Below are 22,615 nucleotides of genomic sequence, written 5' to 3'. Positions count from 1 at the left end.
CCACCCCAGCCGCCACCGCCGAACCGCCTCCAGCGCCTCTGCCGGAGCCGTCGCCACCAGGAAGATCCACCCAAGGTAAGTCCCATCCCGGGGGGGGGCACGGGGGGACAGGCCATTTTGCCCCGATTTCAGGGGGCTGAATGAGCTGGCATTCGGCCACCCTGAGATTCGTGGTGAAACTTCCGTATATCCCTTAGATAAAATCATCTTTCCCCTGGATGAATTAGTGGGAGTTGATGATGAGTTTTTGTTATTTTTAACTTTGCTAGATGAATTGGAATTGCCTGCTGCAGGAGAATGTCAGTACTTGCAATTGAAACATTCGTTGGTATCTAGATTCGGTTGCCTTTCATTTAATCCATGAATCACCATCTTGGCTTCTGTATTGGACATTACAAGGGATCTTCGGTTACACCTTATTCAGCAAAAACCTTTGTTTCGGGTCTATTGGATGTCACAGCACCCTTTTAATAAAGGCTTGTCAAATTCGGCTAATTGTTGGAGGTGCTTTTCATATTCATACCTTTTGGAAATACCCAATGGTTGTCTCCTTTGGGGAAGAAGTTATTATATGGATCAATTTTGTATTGCAAAGCTCTTTAATATTTACTGATATAAATGTTCTTTTAAATTGCTTATCTGATTCTTGGAATATAACACATAGTCAGCGTAAATGATTTTTTTTTTTTTTGCTTCCTTTTCGTTACTAAAAGACTGATACTAAGATATTGGAAGATTAAAATCTCACCGCCTATAATGCAATGGACTGAAGATTTACATGCTAGCAACATTTGAAAAAGTGGTATGTAACTTTTGTGCCACAATCAAAATATTTTGCACCTTCAAAGTGTTAAGTACGTTGTGTAAATCAAATGGTAAAAATGCCAATTAAATCCATTTTAATCCCAGGTTATAACACAACCAATATGCAAAGGTCAAAGGGGGGGTGAATTCTCATGCAGGCGCTGTACCCCCTAAATCACATTGTTCCCTCTTGACACTGATATATATATTATTGTACGACAGCTCAGGGTAGTGTACATGGCTCCTACACCCATCTTATCCTCACAACAGGATTGGTCCAGTAACAGCCACTGAACTTCCTGACTGAGTGGGGATTAGAACCTGAGTCCAGTCCTAGTCCCAGCACTCCAATGGAACCATACCAGCTCTTGAAAGATAAAGAAATGCACCACACATTCTGCAGGGTCAAGGAAGCAGTTGAACCAGAAACTATTCACTCGCCCAAACAGCTCACACATTGTGCCACAGATAAAGACACATTATCCGATGATGCTCAGAACAAGGATAATTGCCTGAGCCCAGACCCTCCCCAATCCCCACCTTCCCCACAATACTGAAGGTTCTTCTGTGTTTGCTCTATTAGCCATTATCTTTTAATCCATAACAGCCTGACAGCACTTGCTTCTCATAGAGGGCATCAGTGTACAAAGGCAGAACTTTTTTTAAAAAAAGACAACCTGGGAGGGCAGCCCCCTCCCAATAGTCCAATGAGAACTATAACATGTTCAGTACCCACAGAACGCTGAGTGCCAGTTTGAAAAGGAAAAGGGGAATGGGTAGGGGAAATGGAATGGAGTACTCCGTAGAAGGGCAAGGCTGGCTGGCACCTTGAACAGCCGAACACATTTATAATCCTTGGTGTTAACCTGCTATTGAGATGTCATTTGAAAACTGTTTGTCCTGATACTCATGAGAAGAGAGAAGAACCCACAGAGCCTCAAGCCTAACACAATCATTCTGGCCTATGTTTTGAGGGCCTTGGCCACTTCTTCTGATGCAGATGGACCCCTCTCCATACACTTACAGGAGTAACAGGGAGAAGCTGCACAATACAAAAATCCAGCTTATGAAAAAAGTGGGAACATACATGAAAGTGAGCAGTCAGTTTCCAAGCTACAAAGGATGTATAGAAGAAGAGCAGCCGGACAATTCATTTCTCTCCATGGGGAAACTCTGTTCTTCCCAGATACAGTGAAACCGGGAAGCTAACTCCTAAATCAGGCTGTGGAACTCCCTGCCAAGTGAGGATGGGTCAGCTCCCTCTCTGCTGTTCTTCCTCCAGCAGGCTGACACAGTCAAGCAGGCCTTTGTCATATCAGCAGCATTGCTGGGTCGGGGGCTGTTTTTGTTCTACTGTGGTTGGATTTTTAGGTCTGATTAATGCATTTGTTTTATTGTTGTTTTAATCAAGTTTTTATTTATTCATTATTGACAGCAAATCTGAGTTCCATTTTCTTGGTAGAAAGGCAGAGCACTAAACAAACAAACAAACGAACAAATAAATTCAGATTATGCCCTCTGACATTTATTTCTTTGATTTCATGGGAGCTCAAAGTGGTGCACATGATCCCTCTCCCTCATTAGATCTGCATAACATCCAGGTGAGGTTGATTAAGCTGAGAGCAGGTGAAGGGCCCAGGGTCACCCAGTGAAATTCATGGCTGAGTGGAGATTTCTACCCAGGCCTGGTGGATCCGGGTCCCAACATTCTAACTGAACTACTGGAACTACGGTAATACACCCAATCTGCAGAGATAAAGATAGGTTTGGCAGAGTCAAGGATGTCCTTGAACCAGAAACCCCTCAATTTCCCAATGAGCTCACAGCTAAAGACATAAAACACACTGCTGTTTTGGGGGAAAATTCATGGAAAATTTTCCTGTCTCAGCAAGAACTCCCATTGCCAGGGGAGGTAAGTGACTTTAAGGTCATGAGCGCAAAACGGGGGGGGGGGGAATCCACACAGCTACTCAAAATAGTAACAACAACAACCCACTGATACAGGGAATACCTAGGGATTATCATCATCATTGTCCTCATATCCTCGGAGCCACACAGAAAAGCTCTTTGCATTTTCCATGACAAAGCATGACTCCCATATCCCTGTGCATATCTATTCAGAGAAACAGCACAATATAAAAATCATAAGAACATTGGAAGCTGCCACATCCTGAATCAGACCATTGGTCCATCTATCCCAGTGTTGTCAACACTGACCAACAGCAGCTCTCTAGGGCTTCAGGCAAGAGTTTCTCCAGCCCTACCTGGAGATGCTAGAGATTGAACCTGGGACCTTTAACATGCAAAGCATGTGCTCCACAATGGAGCCACAGTCTCTACCCACAGATGTAAGAAGAACTCAAGAGTAAGCATGAGCAGCAAGAAACAGCCAAAGTCCACCCATTCCATGTTGACAGAGTGTCCCCAAAAAGAGAGGAACACAAGACTCAAGGGGGATGGTGGGAGGACATTTTCCCTCACATGGTGAAAATAGTTTCAGGGGGGTTGAAACCAGACAGATTTTGCCCTGCTCACCACCACCCAATATGTACCAAAAGTATTACATGCCATAAACAGAGAGAGAGAGAGAGAGAGGTACTGCCATGCTTTGGCTTAAATAAAAATATTAGATTAAACTCCTTCCTACCTTCCTTGTCTCTGGGACATAATCAGAAATTACCCTGGGTTTAATTCTCTCCCACACAGGAGCTTCTGTTTCTCTGCTCCTTCCTGCAAGTACCATACTTCAAATGCGAATGCATGTCCTGCCATGCTGAATGCATTTTCTTCAACTGGATTCACAACCAGGGATGCAGCTGTCTAGGTTTAGGTCCAGGACATAGTGGTCTTATGGAGTCAACTTTAGACCATTGTTTTACTTCAGCTGTAAAGCACAAAATTCATATCTCTCTTCTCCCACCTCCGCACAACAAGCATTCTTTGAAATACAATTGCTTTTGCATTCCTGACATATTAGAGCCAAAAAACACCCCATTTTGCAACCCCAGTTTGCCAGCCCTGATTAAAAGGAGAAAAAACTAAAGAAACACTCAGAATGTGGAGTTTCTCTTTTTAAACTCACTCAAATTGTAGCCTAATCATGGCTCAATAAATTACAATGGAGTTTGCTTCGGATGCCCCAATGCTAACCACACTGACTTGGGAATAAGCATCATTTTGTTGCAGAAAGGGATGACATATTTTTAAAGTAACATGAGAGTCTTGTGGCACCTTAAAGACTAACAACTTTATTGGGCCACAAGCTTTGTGGACTATAGTCCATTCCATCATAGGCAGTATACTGTAAATATGCTGGAAGGTTTGATTGTTTTATATACTACAGATGTTATGAGGTGTGCGTGTAACCTATTAGCTAAGAAGGAAATTCAGTGCAGACTTACTGACAGAAACCATCACATTATTAACAGTTGCTGTTGCTGATAATGAAAATCCTGCACTAGTAAGTCAGTTAACACATGCAGGGTGATCATAGAATTCTACCTGTTGATGCATTCTGATTCATCTCTCTCTCTCTCTCTCTCTCTCTCTCTGATATATTTCCCTTTGAAGTTCCTTTGCTACACATCAGATATTTTAGGATCTCTGATAGTGTGTGATTTATAACTGAAAAATGTAAATGCCTGGGAAAATAAAAAGGTCTTCACCTGGCATGAGAAAGAGCTCAGTGTACATGCCAGGTGAGTCTGTAGGCAGCATTGGGATGTCAGAGAAATCCGCTGCGTATTCAAATGAGGCCAGATTCTTTGGAATTCAGCCTCAGGAATCTGTGGCAGATTGGCACCTCTTACCTCCGCTCCATGACACCTAGACTTATATGCAAGATTCACGGCTCTATTTTGCATATAAATCTATGGGCACAAACTGCCGATTGCCATCAGTTAAGCCTATAGTAGCTCCAACACAAGGAACTTTAGCACCATCTATTACTGGGTTGGGCAGCTGGCCTTGGAATTTCCCACAATGCCTCAGAATGATGTTAGTTCAGAGGCACTGTGAGAAAATGAAATGGTGGCCCTGCTATGAGTTCTGACACAGAAGAAAGGGGGCAGGGGGGCATTGCCAATTAGCCCTACCAGGGCCTTGGAGCTCTAGCAGCCAGTATTGCAAGCACTCAGTTTTAGACACTGGACTTCCCGGTCTTAAGGGCCCCCAGTCTCAGGATGGCCTGGTCTCTTCCTTCCATTTTGAAGCACACAACTCACATTTCTCCTCATCCGCTGCATGCTTTAGGATCGTTTCTACATTCCAGAAATATTGGACCCCACCCCTCAAAAAACCCATTTGCCAAACCTGATTAAAAATCATTAAATGCTCTGAGCAAATCACAGGACCATCAGGCCTCCAGGAGCCAAATGGAGTTTGGTTCCTCTGCCCCAATGCTGAGCACATTTACTTGCGGATATGCATGAGATGGCGGTAAAAGTAAGAAAGAAAGGATAATAAATATATGTTAAAAATAATAAAATGAGAATCTCCATACTGTTCTCTATATATCTATATCTAAATCTCTATTTCTAATATGCTGCAGTGAATAGCGGCAGCCTCTGAATTCCCCTGTGCGGCTGTTTCCATTGCCTGCTGATCTCTGGGTAGTCATTTGGGGAGGGGCTATTCTTCAGGCCCTTGGACTCTCGTCCTGAGGCCTTGTGCTAAATGCACCATTCCTGGCAGGTGCCCAGTGGTCTCAAGCGCCCATGCTGGTCCTGACTGAAGCGGCCAAATAGAACCTCCCCTGAAGTAGAATTTGAAATGGCAGGTTTTGAATAAACTAGATGGTGCCTGAGCATCTGTACGTCCTCCTGAAGAATGTTTTCCCTTCAAGGAAAGAAGGAAAAAATAGGGATCCAGCTTACCAGACCCATCACCCACTTTTTAAAGGCAACAGCTTAACAGAACAGAGAGATTCACTGTCCCCCCTGGCAAAGATGGACAGCTGGCAAGTCTGAATTCAGAACTAGGCAACATCACTTACGAGGAAAATCGGGTAGAGGGAGGCTCGAAGAAAACAAATGGTTGAAATTCAGTATTGAGTGTAGATGTGATCGCACTGATCAGGTACTCTCCTGGCCTGTAATAATTAAATGATTCATTCCGATCACTTCTCAGATTCAAAGGGCATTTTGTCTTCAGCATCCCACAGGGAAGGTGGGGCAGCAGCAGGATGAGCAGCAGCAGCAGCATGCTGGAAATGTGAGCGACAATCTCCTTCTGTTTCTTGTGTGTGTGCAGGCATGCACATACACGCCAGTGACTGGGCTCAGGAACAACTAACTGGAAGCTGAGCCCTCACAGCTGCAGTGACTGCACAAATAAAAAAGATGCAGTCTGGCATGGCCTCAGCTCTGAAGCCATCATGATATGTACAGGTGCAAATGTGGAAATAATAACTATGGTTTAAATGGAAATACAAATCATCTGACCATAGTGGAGAGACTGAGTAGGTGACCTGTGTTCCTGCTCAGTTTGCTGTCCAGGGCCTATTGCTAGACACGTCCAGGCCCCTGTGTCCTCTCCCTCCTTGGCGTTCTTTAATTTTAATCCAGAGGTGGACTGGACAGCTCATCGGAGAGAGAGAGAACACCTTCAAATGCAGGACTGTCCTCTGCTAGCTCTCCAAAATAGAGGATTGTCCTCTGTAATGGAAGGCACTTGGCCAGCCGAGAAGGGGGTGATTCAGAACCTCACACTGGAGCAGTCCCTGCCTTCCCTGCATCTTCCCCAGGCTCTCAGAGGCTTAGGAACTATTTATGCACCAGTTTTTTCAGCCTTCATATATGAGGAGGACAAGTGTTGCTCTTGATTTGAGGATTCTCGCATTGTTTTCAAAAGTGGCCTTTGGAAATAAAATCCCTTGAGCTTTGGTGGGCAGTAGAATAAATAGCCCTGATTTCTCTAATTATAAGGCAGCGAGAATCACTCCAACGACTTTGTTGACTCTTTGTGGCTCCATGCACAGGTGCTCATCTGAAGAATACATGTTTCCATAACTCACCAGTGTAGCTCCATTTCATGGGTCAGTGACAGAGTAGTTCAACCAAGTTTGAATGACCTTAGGCATGTAATTGTGTACTTCGTTTTACCTCAAATGCAACCAACCATTTCTGATCATCTCTCTCCTTGGTTCATGAATACAGACACTCAACTGGAGACAGAAATTGCTTTAGTTCTTTGGCCTATGTTGAGATTGGTCTGACTAACACCTGGACCACTTGGCGGGCACTAACTTGGTGTTTAAGGAGTTTCAAGGGGATCAGGGAAACAGGGCCTATCCTTCTCCATACATACAAGCTGCAAGTCAGGATTCCCATGTGTCCAGGATATGAGAGGTGGTGGCAATATTTCACTGACCCTGAATGAAGAAACAAATTCCTGATGTAGAAAGGGCTACAACATCCAAGAAAACTGAACAGTGATTAACTAGCTCTTGTAACTCCATTGGTTGTGCTTGTGCTCCATGAGGAGGAGGCGGGGGGAAGAGGAGGAGGAGGAGGAATTGTCCGAGTATTCTGTCATTATCAATTCTGTCTGTTTAACACATTTACATAGTATTGACTTTCCAAGGAACTGCAAGACATCCCACAATGCCATGCAAATTAGTAGAAAAATATGTGGATTGAGTAGCAAACAGAAATGATCTTAAAGAGAAGGGGTAAAAAAGGCTCTGCACTAAAGTTATGCAGGAGAAATATTAGCAAAATGGGAACTCACCTCTAATATAGGGATGTACGAATGTCACTTACCGTTTCGTTTTGTGGCATCCGTGGGGAGGGGAGGAACTCCGTCCCTCCCCCCGAAATCCTCAATGTCTGGCTCCACTCCACGGTGACTCCACGGAGCCACTGGCTGGGGACGCCCGCAGCGACATCCAGCTGCTGCTGGGATGCACAGGGACGTAAATGGCAAATGGCAAATCCAGCCGCGGCTGGGATGCGCAAACACAGCCGCCATTCGCAAAGCACTGGCGAACGGCAGCAGGTAAGCTCCGTTCCGCGCACATTTTGAGGGGTAGTGGGGTGGGGGGCTTCACTCCCCCATGGATTCCAGGGGGCTGAATGCCCTGGCATTCGGCCTCCCTGAAATGTGTGGTGATATTCTCCGCCATCCCTACTCTCATAATGAAAAGTAATTAGTCCTAAGACTCAGAATGAGCAAGACATCTTTTCAGAACATTTTTAGCATCCTTATGATGAGCCAAATCCCATTTCTGCTGCATGTAAAGAAGGACTTTAAAAAGATCTGGGTGCAGATGTATTCATTGCAGAAATTGGTTCTTTCACAATTATGTGTGGAAAGAGGGCTACAAAAATCCATCAATTTCACATTCATTGTTTTAATATTGGAGCATGCAAACTGGGTCCAGTGACACCAGAAATCCAGTAAAATCAGTTCCTATTACTATTAGGCTTCAGCATTTGGTTTGGATAAATCCGGGGCCAGCACACACTGCTTCAGAGGTATCTGGGGCTCTCCCAAACTGAACCAGGCATCTAAAATCTAATTGGGCTCATCCCAGAATTTGGGGAGCCTCAGAGAGAAATGACATTTTCCTGAGACTCAGAACGAGCAAGGCATTTTTCAGAATAATTTTAGCATCCTTATGATGAGCCAAATCCCATTTCTGCTACAGGCAAAGGTGGACTTTGTAAAAATGTGTGTGCAGATGTATCAGCTGCAAAATATTCTTTCACAAAAATGTGTGGACAAAGGGCTACAAAAACCCAATGATATCACTTTGATAGTTTTAATATTAGAGCAGGTTTCACTGGCCCTGTGACACCAGAAATCCAGTAACATCCGTTCATATAAGGCTTGTGCATTTGGTTTGAATGAATCCAGAGCCAACTCAGACTGCCTTGGAGGTATATGGGGCTCTCTCAAAGTGAAGCAAATGTCCTCTGAGGCATCACAAATTGAATTGGACTCATCCAAGAATTTGGGGGAGCCTCAGAGTTCCCAGAAATCTCTCACAGACACAGACCATCTCTTTAAATGAATGAATGCATTTTATTATGGTCACAGCCCAGCAAAATCAGTATAAAACATATAAAACACAGTTAAAACTAGCACAGTAACAAAATACAATTTCAGAGGTTCCTTTTTTCAAGAAAGCAAACTCATTTTTTTCCCTAGTTTGCACTGAAGTCATAGAAGAACCTGGCAACCCTTCCAGTGACCCAAGAAGAAACATCCCTTCAGCAAATGGATACCCAAGTGGTGGAGATATTTCCTGGGAAGGCTCTTAATAGTGGGGAAATTAGCTTTTCTCTGCATTCCCTATAGAGGTCACAATATAAGAGAACGTGCTCAACTGATACTGTTACTGCAGCACTAACAAATCACTAACCAGGATCTTACTAAACCATCCATTTAATACTGCCGTTGGCAGCACATTAAAATGGGCAAGAATATATGTGCTTCTATACTTTGGAATGGGGCCGCGGTGGCTTAGTGGTTAAGACGCTGAACTGCAGACTGGAAGGTCGGCAGGTCAGCAGTTCGAGACCCGAGTGCTGCGTAACGGAGTGAGCTCCCGTCTTCAGTCCCAGCTCCTGCCAACCTAGCAGTTCGAAAGCAAGAAATTGCAAGTAGATAAATAGGTACCGCCTCGGCGGGAAAGGTAACAGCGTTCCGTGCACCTCGGTGTTCAGTCATGCCGGCCACATGACCACGGAAGCGTCTTCGGACAGCGCTGGCTCTTCGGCTTAGAAACGGGGATGAGCACCGCACCCTAGAGTCGGGCACGACTGGTTGGGGACACCTTTATACTTTGGAATGGTTAATGTATACAGATATGGGCTTGCATTGATTCCATAAGTCTTTAAATCATTATATTTAGTATAGAGTAATGGAGAGTAGATTTTCTTTGCAACAGTTCTCAAATATTGTAGAAGTAAATCTGTTAGTGTTTGAGCAAGGAGAAATTGGGCCTTCTCAAGCCCATAACTGCTCATGCCTTCCACAGAGGAGCCTAGCCGATGTAATTTCTTCTCCATCGCTCTCATCCAGCAGGTAACAAAAGTCTCTGAAAGCACTAAGGAGAGATAGCTACCAGGAACTGCTAAAAACATAAACATAACCACCACTTAAAGGCATCAATCCATGCCTTGCATTAAACTGTTGGATATCTGCTTCCAGTTGGACTGCTGCATTTCCCACACAAGAAGGAAGGGCCAATAGCATCCTAAGAAATACAGGCTGCACCCATTCCAATTGGGAATTAAATCCCCAAATCCAAATAGGGATACCATAAGTGAGTTGGCTTGGCCAGAGTCTTAGCTTTGTAAATAGGAATTGCAGAGGGAATGAATTGGCCACCATGCATAAAGAAAGATCTTAAGGTCAGCTGCTGGCTAAGGTTTGCTGAATCAATGGCCTGCCTATGTTGTTCAGACCAGAGTCCAGTGCTCTGCATATGTTAGCCTAAGTATTTCATATGAAAGACCTGATTAATGATATTACCATGTGAAGCCCATTTATATTATTTATGGGCTTTTGAGAACACTAAAACTTTAGCCTTGCTGTAATGGATAGTCAAACTATTCTCGGAGCAATAAGTCCCAAATGCAGACAATAAGCAATTTAACCCATGTGGAGAGTGACAGCAGCACAGCATCCTCCACATACAAAAGGAGAGGTATCTGTGTTGGACAGTATGGAAGCATGGGAGCCAACATTACGGACATAAGAGGCCAAATCGTTTAAAAATATATTGAAAAGAAAAGGGGCCAAAAAGCTTCCCACCAGGAACTGAGGGAGATTTCTCTGCCAAGTGAGCTCACCCACAACAATGATCTAAAGTTGGCTTTGTTGTTGTTCAGCCGTTAAGTTGTGTCCGACTCTTCGTGTCCCGATGGACCATAGCACACCAGGCCTTCCTGTCCTCTGCTCTCCTTGGAGTGTGCTCAAGTTCATATTCATTGCATCGGTGATGCTATCTAGCCAACTCATCCTCTGCCGTCCGCTTCTCCTTTTGCCTTCCATCTTTCCCAGCATCAGTGACTTTTCCAGTGACTTTTCTCTTTGCATTTGGTGGCCAAAATATTTGAGCTTCAGCTTCAGTATCTGTCCTTCCAATGAGCAGTCAGGGTTGATTTCCTTTAGGAATGACTGATTTGACCTCCTTGCAGTCCAGGGGACTTGTAAGAGTCTTCTCCAGCACCACGGTTCGAAAACATCAATTCTTCGGTGCTCCGCTTTCCTTATAGTCCAGCTCTCACAGCCATACGTTACTATTGGGAAAACCATAGCTTTGATTATGCAGACCTTTGTCAGCAAGGTGATGTCTCTGCTTCTTACTATGCTGTCTAGGTTAGCCATAGCTTTCCTCCCAAGGATCAGGCGTCTTTTAATTTCATGGCACAGTCACAGCCTGCGGTGATCTTGGAGCCCAAGAAAATGAAATCTGTCACTGCTTCCATTTCTTCCCCTTCCATATGCCAGGAAGTGATGGGGCCAGATGCCATGATCTTCATTTTTTTAATGTTGAGTTTCAAACCAGCTTTTGCACTCTCCTCTTTCACCCTCAACAAGAGGCTCTTTAGATCCTCTTAACCTTCTGCCATTAGGGTGGTATCGTCTGCGTATCTGAGGTTGTTGATAATTCTCCCTGCAGTCTAAATTCTGACCTGTGATTCATCCAACCCAGCGTTTCTCATGATGTACTATGCATATAAGTTAAATAAGCAGGTGACAATATGCAGCCTTTTCATACTCCTTTCCCAATTTTGAACCAATCAGTTGTTCCATGTCCAGTTCTTACTGTTGCTTCTTGACCCTCGTACAGGTTTCTCAGGAGACAGGTCAGGTGGTCTGATACTCCCATCTCTTTAAGAGTTTGCCACAGTTTGTTGTGATCCACACAATCAAAGGCTTTAGGGTAGTCAATGAAGCAGAAATAGATATTTTTCTGGAATTCTCTTGCTTTCTCCATGATCCAGCGAATGTTGGCGATTTGATCTCTAGTTCCTCTGCGTCTTTGGAACCCAGCTTGTACTTCCGGTAGTTCTAGGTTCACATACTGCTGAAGCCTACCTTGTAGGATTTTGAGCATAACTTTGCTGGCATGTGAAATGAGCACAATTGTATGGTAGTCTGAACACTCTTTGGCATTGCCCTTCTTTGGAATTGGAATGTAAACTGACCTTTTCTAGTCTTGTGGCCACTGCTGAGTGTTCCAAATTTGTTGGCATATTGATTGCAGCACTTTAACAGCATCATCTTTTAGGATTTTAAATAGCTCAGCTGGAATACTGTCATCTCCGCCAGCTTTGTTGTTAGTAATGCTTCCTAAGGCCCAATTGACTTCACTCTCTAGTAGGGATGGCGGAGAATTTCTCCCCGAATCTTCGGGGGGCTGAGAGCCAATGCATTCAGCTCCCCGAAATTGCCGGTGAAATTCTCCACACACCCCGCACCCCCCCCCCAGGATGGGACTTACCTTTGGCGAATGTCCCTTCCGGTGCTGGGTCCCAGCGGCAGTTCGTCAGCCTTTCGTCCGGGCGGGGGCGGCAGCCGGTCTTCCGACCGGCTGCTGCCGCTGCCATTACAAAGTGTAAAAAAACCCAAAAAGCCCGTGATAGGCTACGGAACGATTAACGTAGCCTATCAGGGCTAGATTTCCAAAGTCAGCCGTGATAGGCTACGTTAATCGTTACGTAGCCTATCACGCGGTTATTTTTTTTTCTACACTTTGTTGCGCGGCCGGGGAGACGGGACGCTTCTCCCCGGCCTGAGTTTTGGCCGGGTGAGGCGGGACGCCTCCCCCCCACCTGAACTTCGGGGGGAGAAGCGAAGAGCCTCCCCCCCACCGCGAAGCCAAGCTGCAAAATGGTAAGTGACTTTCATATATCCCTACTCTCTAGGATGTCCTGCTCAAATTCCGTGACCGCACGATCATGACTAAGTTGGCTTTACACCCAATCGGTTCCTCAGCTATTATACTAATATCCTCCATCAAAGTTAATAGCTTACATTTAAGACACCTCACATATAGTTTAGCAATAACTGAGGGGAGACTAACGGTATGGTAGTTGCCTGGATTCATCCTGTCACCTTTCTTGAAAATGGGAACTATAACCGCTTTACTCCAAATATCGGGGATCTTTCTGCAGTTATGGATGAAAGTAAATAAAGATGAAAGTAAGGGATCCCACCATTCTGATTTAGATTTTAAATTAAGGGAGGGCAGGGATAGAATCTCAGCCAGGAACTTTACCAGATTTAAGTTCAGCAATCAAATCAATAATTTCACTAGCAGTAACAGATGGCCATTCTGGAGTGTCAGAGGACACTTTGAAACTATGGGCTTCATCACACAGATCTTTTATCCTGCAATTGAGATGGCTCCTTTACGGAACTTTGCAGGCTCTTTACATGACACTGTGATCATCCTGCACTAAAGACCCTTTGTTCCATTTTTAAGTAGACTGCTGATAGAGAGCTATCAAATTACCCCATTGTGTTCCACTTGAGTTTCCTCCCTGCAAAGAGTTAAAGCGGGAAGAAGTGGAGTGAGATCAATGAAAGAGAATGGACGACTCTGCTACGAGGAGAAGAAGGGGGAAGGGAAGGGTGGAGGAAGCCCGTGTAAAGGGAGTCAGTCATGATCCTGCATTTAAAACAGAAGCAGAAAGCCCCGTTTTAAATGCAAGATTTTAGTCTAGTGTAGAAATGCCCTAAGCAAAGAGAACTTGTCAGGATCCTGAAGAATTGCAGAAAAATGTCTTTCCCACTCATAACTGGAAAAATAGTTGGCAGGATGTTCTTGGTGTTCCAACAGGGCCCCCGAAACAAGCCACCAAAGGAATTTGCTATCTCTCTTTTGTGTTGCACGTATTAGTAGTTTCCATTTCTCTCTCTCTTTCTCTCTTTTCTTCTGACTGATAGGTGCTTGATATCCTCATTTCAATTGATATTACTCTTCAGGCAAACATTTAGCTCCTTTATTCTGGTACATAGTGTAACCCTGAGTAATCTGACTCTTAAGTAGCATACAGTCATGGTCAAACCACCTTCTGTTCTGTTCCTGTAATATTTATCACCAGTCAAGGAATTATCTACCTCTAAAGTCCCAACAGAGGTATGTCTCTTCTGGTCCTTCATAGTCTCCATCTAGACCACCCCCTCAGCAGAAGAAAATGGAAAGGTGTCATACTAAGAGCATACAGCCGTTAAAAAAGAAAGAGTTTAAAATAAATTAAAATTCATAAAAATAGTTTTTTTAAAAAAACAATGACATTAAAACAACAACAATAAAATTCATTTTTAAAAAACAAGCAAGTAAACTAAAAGGATAAGTCAGTAATATTTCTGCTTTAGGATTGTTTCTGTGAGCATCAGAGAACTAAAAAAGGATATTTTGGCCTTATCTGCTCTAAAACTATAAAAACGCAACAATATTATTCTAACTGAAAAAGTAAAATATGTTAAAAACATATATTAAGGTAGGTTTGAAGTTGTAGCTCCCTGCATAGCAGCTCCACCAGTCCACCATAACGTATTGCAGAGTAACTCTAACATCCAATTTGCTGGAACAGAACATTGGTGAGACCAAGTCCCATGGAATGTCCTTCAGATGTTTCACGATGGGTCATCAGGCCACAGTATGTTCCAATGTAATGGAGGGACTGCTTGTGTTGGAGAAGCCTACTGGCGTAGGTAGCCTCCTGTGCGACATCAAGTGCGATGCCAAGTGCAATGCAGCCCCGCCTTAAGTACCTGGTGGGCAGGGATAGAGACAACCACAGGCTCAGACTCCTAAGGTGCAGTCTGGCCACTCCTTCCTCACAGACTCTTCCCAAGCCCCTTCCCCCCAATCTCCTTGAAACTGAAGCATTTCTCCAAACTCTCCTTGTAAGGACAGGGGCAAGGAAGAGGAGGATGTATTGTTCTGTCACTATCATCTCTCACTTCAAAACAGGGAATAACTTTTCCAGCACTCTCCTTTGCATAACTCGAGAATTACGAAGATGGAAGGGAGCTTGAAGATCATCTAGTCCAACCCCCTGCCCAATCCATCCCCTCAAATGCCGGAGACAGCTACAGCATTCTTGCTATACAGAATTCCAGCCTCTACTCAAAAACCTCCAAGAAAGGAGATCCCATCACCTCCCGAAGAAGCCTGTTCCACTGCTCCGCAGTTCTGTAAGGAAGGTTCCCTTCTGCAAGCACCACCTAGAGTTCCCACTCCCACCAGAACAGCACTTATACTTTGCTGATCTCAGGATACCAGTTTTGCATCTTTCATGGCGGTTTCAAGTGTGTGACATGTAAAACTGGGTCTTTAAGAAACGTATAGTCTCCTTTTCTTACTTCATGTGCCCCTGGCAGACCAAAACCAATTTCATGAAAATCCGGATACAACATGAAAGCACTTCTCATACAATTTCCATGTAGATTGGTCCCTGGATTTTCAAACTCTTCTTAATGCTGAAGGTGATGTGGGCCACATGCTCTAACACACACACTCTAAATCAGCCTTCCCCATCCTGGCACCCTGAGATGTACTGGACACCTTTCAGCACCACCCAGACAGCTCTTTGTCAAATTTGATATTTGCAATTTGCTATTTGTCATGTCTTCTTGCAATGCATTTGGAAAGAAGAGAGATATATTAGAATATAATGCAAATGAAGTTCAGTCCCAAGGCAGGTACATTGGTTTTTATTACCAGCCAGCATGGTGTAGTGGCTAGAGTGCTGGACTGGGAGTTGGGAGATCCAGGTTCTAGCCCCCACTCAGCCATGGAAGCTCACTGGGTGACTTTGGGCCAGTCACATACTCTCCGCCCAACCTACCACGCAGGTTTGTTGTTGTGAGGATAAAATGGAAGAGGAGGACAATTATGTATGCTGCCTTGAGTTCCTTGGAGGAAAAAAGGTGGGATATAAATGTAATAAATACTAAATAAATAAATAAATATTACCACTATGCTGTACAAAATAAGTGTATTTCACTCATATGCGGTCTTTTGCTTTCATCATTAGATGCTCTTTTTTATTCAGATCTGGCCTCAATACAATAATGTAGCATTTGGGGATGAAGATGCAACCTTGTAATCCCAAACTGGAGGCTAAGATGGAGAAAACCTGCACAGCCACCATGTATTTCCCTTTGGTGCTCAGGTAGGTGGGCACAAAGGACACCCAAACGCTGCAAAACACCAACATGCTGAAGGTGATCAGCTTGGCTTCGTTGAATGCCCCAGGCAGCTTCCTGGCTAGGAAAGCCACCATGAAGCAGATGGCAGCTAGAAAGCCCATGTAGCCAAGTGTGATAGAAAACATGATGACAGACCCTTCATTGCATTGCAGGATGATCTGCCCAGGTTGGGAAATCATGTCGGAGTCTGGAAATGGAGGAGAGATTCCCAGCCAGAGAATGCAGATGCCAACTTGAACACTAGAGGAAGACATTACAATTGAGATTGCCAAACTGTTCCCCAGCCATTTCCTCATCCTGCTTCCTGGCTTTGTAGCTAGAAACGCCACTACCACCATAATAGTTTTGGCCAACAAACAAGAGATGGCAGACGAGAAGATGATGCTGAAGGCAGATTGTCGGAGAAGGCAAGTCACCTTCTGGGGCTGACCAATAAATAGGAAGGAGGACAAGAAGGAAAGCAGCAGGGAGATGAGGAACATGTAGGTGAGGTTGCGGTTGTTGGCTTTGACTATTGGAGTTTCTTGGTATTTAATGAAAATTCCCAAAAGAAGGCTGGTGGTTAGGGACAAGAAAAGGGAAAAGAAGGTGAGGATGATCCCCAACATTCCTGTGTAGGAGAGAAAGTTGATCAGCTTAGGAACACATTGATCTTGGTCCTTGTTTGGATGTTGATCATCTGGACACTTGTTGCAATGGCCCGCATCTGAAGGAGAAGGAGAAGGAGAAGGAGAAGGAGAAGGAGAAGGAGAAGAAGAAGAAGAAGAAGAAGAAGAAGAAGAAGAAGAAGAAGAAGAAGAAGAAGAAGAAAGATTAGCTGCAGCATTACTATAATCCTGGCTTATCTCAGTGGTCTTGCCCTGAAAAGGTTTTGGACTATAGTTCCCAGCATTGCAGACCATTGGACATCCTGATTTGGACTGATGGCAGTTAAACTCCAGAACATCTGCTTGGAATCATGTTGGGGAATGCTGCTACACTCGATTTTACATCATTCTTCATCAGTAGTCTATCACATTCTCTAACACAGGGCTGCACAGGAAATAGATCCCCAGATAATTTCGAATTCCAATCCCAGCTTTCTCTCTGTTGACCATGTTAGCAGAAGCTTCTTGAAGTTGACTTCCAACATTTGGAGATCTACTTTCTGCTAGGGTTGGCGGAGAATTTCTCCCCGAAACTTCGGGGGGCCAAGCGCCAACGTGTTCAGCCCCCCGAAGAAGTTTTGGGGAGACATTCTCCGCACCCCCCCGCTCCCCGCACCCCCCCTGGGACGGGACTTACCTTTCCCGAATGTCCCTCCCGGCGGCAAGTCCCGGCGGCGGTTCGTCAGTTCTTCGTCAGGGGCGGGGGCGGCAGCCGATCTTTCGACTGGCTGCCGCCACCACCATTCCAATAAAACTAAAAAAAAACACAATGCCCCCGTGATAGGCTTCGTGATGATTAACGTAGCCTATCACAGCTAGATTTGCAAAGTCAGCCGTGATAGGCTACGTAAATCGTCACGTAGCCTATCATGGGTGACTTAAAAAAAAAAAAGCGCGTACGGCTAATGGCGGCCCCCATACGGAGCCGCCATTCATGTTCCTTATTTGGTCGCTGTAGTCTACGTAAATCTTTACGTAGACTATGGCGAAAATAAGGGCAACGCTATTTGCGTTGCCCTTATTTTCGCCGTAGTCTACGTAAAGATTTATGTAGACTACAGGGACCAAATAAGGAACGCGTATGGCGGCTCCCTATGGGGGCTGCCATTTGCGTATGTGCTTTTTTTTTTTTTTTAAGTCACCCGTGATAGGCGATGTGACGATTTACATAGCCTATCATGGCTGACTTTGCAGATCTAGCCGTGATAGGCTACGTTAATCATCACGTAGCCTATCACGGGGGCGTGTTTTTTTTTTTACTTTTTATTTCGCGGCCGGGCGAGGTGAGGCGCCTCCTCCCCGGCCTGAATTTCGGCCGGGCGAGGCGGGAAGCCTCCCCCCCCCGGCCTGAACTTTGGGGGGAGAGCAGCGAAGCACATCCCCCCCACCGCGAAAAGCTGCGAGACCAGGTAAGTGGCTTTCGTGCACCCCTACTTTCTGCCCAGCCCTGCCCTATCAGATATGTTAAGGGTGAAAACATAGATGCCATGAGAGGAAGGTGAAACAAGGATGTGGGAGAGCAAAAACTAACAAAATGAATTAGGGTTGAATAGGGGCCAGATTTCAGAATGCCACACCACAGTATGTGGCGGTGGCCTGTAGCATTAAACAAAGATTTGATACGTTCATGGAGGTCTATCAATACCTTGTAATCATGGTGCCTATATGGTTGCCCCCTTCTCTTTTCATTGTGTGCCATAACTTTTTATATTGTAAGTCCATCAACACTGTCATTTTTCTGATCAATTGTAGGCCACTCTGGGAGCCTTTTTTGCAGATGAACAGGATGAAAATAATTTGACTAAACAAATAATTAATACACATATATACATCCTACAGATAGAAAGGCAGTCTGCTTCTGCATACCAGTTGATGATAACAAAAGGAGAGGGCTATTGCCTTCATGTCCTGCTTATGGGCTTCTCAGAGGTACCTGGCTGGATGCTTTGGGAACAGCCTGCTGGACTTGATGGTCTATTGTTGTGAACCAACAGCACTCTGCTTACGTTCAGTAGCAGGGGACATGTTTTCCATGGAGAATGTTGCAGGTTCAGTCCTGTCCACCCCAAAAGGATCCCAGAAAGAAAGTCCAGGAATCCCCTGCTTAGTATTTTGCCTGAGATTCTACATTGTCTACCAGTCAAAGTCACTCCATGGGTGAGTGGCTTCATTGTCCAGGAATGTGGTCAGTTGCCTGCTCTGGATGGGGTTATTCTTCTCTGGGGTAGCAGGAGAGTTGTCTCAAAGCTGGAATTTTGTGATGCACTCTATGTGGACCTGCCTTCAGGTGGGTGTGAAAACTAGGGCTGTGCATCGCTTCAGTGCTAAATCCGAATCCCAAAGCTAATTGGAGCACTTCAGGGGTACTCTGTGCGATCTGAGGTAAATCATCAGACCAGCACCGAATTGCTCCAAAGTGAAGCAGGTCAGTGATGAAGTGCCTACATCCACCTGGCATATTTGGAGCCCTTCTGATGCCTTCTGAAACTCAGACAGCCTGTCTCCAAAACGTATCAATTGGAGAAAGATCAGGGAGGGGGAGAGGAGGAGGAGTGAGTGAGCTTTGGTGAATGGCACCTCCAGTTGCCAAATTAGGGCTGAACATCACCCAGCTTTCTCCAATCAGTATAGTGTTGGAGGAGGGTGGGGGGACACTGGGTATATTGGAGGTTACCCTGAGTTTGTTTCATTGTGGGAGAGTGAGCTTGTGCTTACAGTTACAGATAGCTGTGTTGGTTAGTTGGCTAGATCTGTGGGGTGTGTGTGTGTGTGTGTGTGTACCACTTTATGACCTTTGGTTTGAGTCTCTGAGAACAGCATATTTTATCTGTGCCTAACACAAAAACCACTGTGCCAAATTGTCTGAGGTTTGGCAGGTACAATACCCTCCGTGGGGCCTGAGTGGTCCCTGAACTTCATGCACTTCTGTGGAAACAGTAAACAGTTACAGCTCTTTGCTTTGAGAGTTTTTGTTGAAAAAAACAAATGTCACCTGAACCTAGCACAAAAACTACTTGGCCAGAAATGTGGCAGGAGGAAAGCCCTCCATAGAGGCTTCCAGGTCCCCAGATTTCATGTATTTATGATGAGAACTGAAAAGGGTATGGCCATTTCTGTTTTCCTATGCAAGTCAATGGGAAAACGCCAAATCTGAATGGTGTGGATATCTGAATCTCCTTTTGGATCCAAATCCGAAAAAAAGTGAATGGGTTCTGAATCAGTCCGAAGTGAAGCAAGGCTGCTTTGGGAGGTCCAAAGTGGAATCCGAGGCAAAGTTGGGTGATCGGTGCACAGCCCTATTGGAACAAACAGCTTCCTTGGTAATGAGAGCAACCTATGCTGAGGGAACTGCACTGGCTCCCTGTATGCTGCAGGGCTGGGTGGAAAAGTATTCATACCCTTTTACAAAGCCATAAACAACTCAGGAGTAGGATTCTTAAGAGATCAACTGAATTAATTAGACAAAAATCCTCAAAGGAACCCATGCCTAAAACAACCCTTCCCAGAACATGTCAATACGTGTATGCCCTTTTCCTAAAGAACAGCTCTTGGCTGTAGAGTCACTCACCTTCCTGAGTGGAGATTGTTCCTTCGGAACATGGGACACAAGCATAGCAACAGAGGGGCTCTCCTTCCTTAATCAACTTGGCATATCCAGGCAGACAACTTTCAGTACATCGAGAAAAAGGCACGGCCTATCCATGAATACAAGAATACAGGAAAGTTTCTTAGTCTGAAAGGTTAATTTTTACTGGTAGAAACTAGTTATACTTGTGTATAACAGCAAACTTTTAGTTAGTGCTCCCCTGGCTCTTTTTTGGTGGCTGTTCTTGTGTTGATGGAACAAAGGCAGAGGCAGTCTGCAATCTGGTGCTTGAAAGGGACAATTGAAGGCACAATCCTATGTATATTAAGACGGAAAGAAGTCCTTCAACTCTCAGCAGCCCGCAGCCTACAAGGCTGTCTGAAGCACCCTCGGAGTTGGAAGAACTTTTTCTGTCTAAACCTGCATGGGATTGTGCCCTGAAAGCATCCCTAATCCACCCCGTGCACATTGTAACAAATATAAAAATAACCGTGGAAAAACATTACTTTGGTTTGTGTCCAGATTCTCCAGTAACAACAGCAACTCCCATTCCACAGAGAATCAAATGCCATTAAAATCATGAGTGCAGAACAGTGGGGGCCAGCCACACAAGATGATGATGATGATGATGATGATGATATGCTCAGAGTCTTTGGAACCCAGCTACAGTTGGTGAGATTGTCTGAATTCCACCTCTTTTAATGACCTCAAAGAATCACCTGCCATATTAAAGACTAACAAATTCACTTTGGGCTACGTTTTGTAGGCACTGTTCACTTCATCAGGTACAGATGGACCCCTGCTCATTCCTGTTCAGAAGCTCCTGTTCCTGTGCTGCAAGAATGAGGCTATGACACTGAAAGGTGAGGTTCATCATTTGTGGTACAGCTGATTGACGTTTTAATAATGCCTGCAATGTTTGGAAAAGTGCTGTATAGGTATAATCTGCCAGTGGATTTATGTTTGGATATCTGGTATGCTTGTAGATATAATGCTTCTTCCCCCCCCCCTTTCCTTCTTCTTTTGCTATCCTCCCCCCGCCCTCAAAATACTGTATTGTTGGAAACTGAAGATTCTGATTATGTTGCTGGTAATGTTTATTTTATTTATAACAATTAAAGAAACACATTAAAAAAGTAACAAAGAGAAGTACAAAAATCCATCTTATGATTGTCTCCTCGCAAATAAAGACAACTGGATTACTTCGGACTAAGTATGGGAGAGCATACCTGCAAAGCTGAGTGTGGTGGTATAATAATAAAGGATTTGGGGGGATAATTAACAAATAAATTAAAAAAGACATTAAAGACAGGGTTTAAAAAATATCCAAAATGCAGTGAACAAAGACATTGTAACACTTTCAAATTAATATACACAGAAATCTCTCTCATTCTCATTCACACACACACATACACAAACAGATCCACCCCTTTCACACAGAACACCCATGCCTTAAAGCAAATTTGTGGCCAGCACCGGCACACATGACCGAGACCTTGTCATACAATGGCACACAGGATGGGATGCAGGGGGATCTTTCCCAACACTGCCCTGCTTCCCTTCCCTGTTCCCTCTGCTGCCTTCTGTGAAATGGGTAATTTATGACGGCCATGTCCACCAGAACAGCCATTACACGAATGGGCATGCCCCATCATGGAAGCCATTTTGTGACAGCCCCCATAAGAGTTTGCAACATTTCAAATATGCCTTGTAAACAACATAGTGGAACACTGGCCTGGGAAACTTCACAGCAGGCCTCCAAGGGTTCCTTAAAATGATGCTAGCCCTTTTCTATTTATACTCACTATGATATTTTAGTATAAATTAATGGATTGGGAAGCACATTCCGAAAGAGTTATGTACAATAGCTAACAAAGTGATAGAGCTTAAGGCTGCAATCCTATGCCCACTTGCATGGGACTAAGCCCAACTGAACTTAATGGGCAAGGCTTACTGAACTCAGTAGGACAAATTTTGCAATTGACAAATATCGGATTGCCTGGGAAGGTATAGAAATGTAATACATACATACATATATACATACATACATACACACACACACTATTAAAGGGCATCAAATGAAACAAATAGTTCATCCTACCTGGTTAAACCTCTTGGGCCACAAAATGGCCTTCTGATCAATGGTGAACTTGATCTCAGAGGAGGCCTGTCTCTCTATACTCCCAACATCCACTCTAGCAGTGGACATATTGGGAAAAACCACCCAGTTCACAATATAAAAGTCAGATGCCAGTTCCCCATTCTCATCCAAATAAGCTCCATCCACAGAAGTATTGTAAAGATGGTATTCTCTCAGGAAAGGGTGTAACTAGAATGACACAGAACAAGAAAACACTTAAGAATTTCTGGGCAGTCTGTTGTACAACTTGGGTCTGCC

Source organism: Heloderma suspectum, chromosome 2 (genome assembly GCF_057233095.1).
Source record: "Heloderma suspectum isolate Gila_16-S chromosome 2, 16-S_ref, whole genome shotgun sequence".
NCBI lineage: Eukaryota > Metazoa > Chordata > Lepidosauria > Squamata > Helodermatidae > Heloderma > Heloderma suspectum.
This window is presented reverse-complemented; position numbering follows the sequence as displayed.